Source organism: Hippocampus comes, unplaced genomic scaffold (assembly GCF_001891065.2).
Source record: "Hippocampus comes isolate QL1 unplaced genomic scaffold, H_comes_QL1_v1.1 scaffold463, whole genome shotgun sequence".
Lineage (NCBI taxonomy): Eukaryota > Metazoa > Chordata > Actinopteri > Syngnathiformes > Syngnathidae > Hippocampus > Hippocampus comes.
The window spans coordinates 448,007-449,198 of record NW_017806181.1 but is presented as its reverse complement, the minus strand read 5'-3'; positions in this window follow the sequence as shown (position 1 = coordinate 449,198).

Here is a 1,192-nt window from a genome sequence, read left to right as displayed (position 1 = left end):
AAGTCTGGCGAATAGTTATGTGACAGTCCAAACTCAATCTACTGTTTTCACTTAAATCCACCGCCTCCCACAGATTATCCAATCGTGATGAAGAAAAACAAATTTCCCACGCCCAGTCTTTCTACGACTTCCGGAGCCGGACAAAACCAGCATTTGTCAGTTTATGTTCTATTATTAATGATCATTTTGTGTTTGATCATCATATTATTTTATTTTAAGCATTCCCAAATGATATTCTGTTGTTTAATAATTGCTTAGACTGTCTAAGCAATTATTAAACAGCTAAATTAGACATGTTTTTATGTCGATATTGTGGCGGACATTAGGACCATGCTTCTCACCCAGCAGGCATGTAGTAGGGGGCGTGGTTATGTCAAGAATTGTGGCACAAGTTGTAACTGTTGAGATCTACTTGTTGGCAGTCTTGGAATAAAGACGTGTTCTGCAGTAAATCGTGTGTGCTCCTTTCGACTGCCACATTGGTGACCCTGACGATAAATCCACCCCCCGCAACTTGCAGCCGCCGCCTCTGAAGCGAGGCTACCGGAGTTCTGGCAGAGCGACCCGGCCTCGTGGTTTCAGCATGCGGAAGCGCTGTTCCACCTACGGGGAATCACTACCGATGAGCCGAAATATTACATGGTCGTGGCGTCCCTCGACCAGCAGACAACACGTCGTGCGATGCAGCTCCTGCGGGCGCCTCCACAAGGCGGGAAATACGACGCGCTCAAACAACTTCTGCTGAGGAGGTTCAGCTTGTCGGACTCGGAGAGAGCAGACAGACTCCTTTCCCTACCCGGGCTGGGCGATGGCACAGCAGTGGATCTGATGGACAAAATGCTGTCGCTATTAGGCTCAGATGAAGGCGGATTTCTTTTCCCGCGCATTTTCCTGCGCCAACTACCAGGCCCGGTGCGAGCGGTGTTGGCTAACTCGGCATGTCTGACGACCGGCGACTACCGGGGTTTGTCTGAGGAAGCGGATCGAGTTCTGCTGGCTACACGACAGTTCGCCGTGCAGAGTGTGACGGCCGATCCCCTCCTCGAGGCGACACCAGGCGTTGACCCGACAGTGGTGGCCGGAGTGGTTACGTGGAAGCGGCGCGAAAAGGCTCTCTGTTTTTTCCATCAGCGTTTTGGCGCCAAGGCTCGGCGTTGTGTTCCCCCCTGCAACTACGAGGCCCCGGGCACCG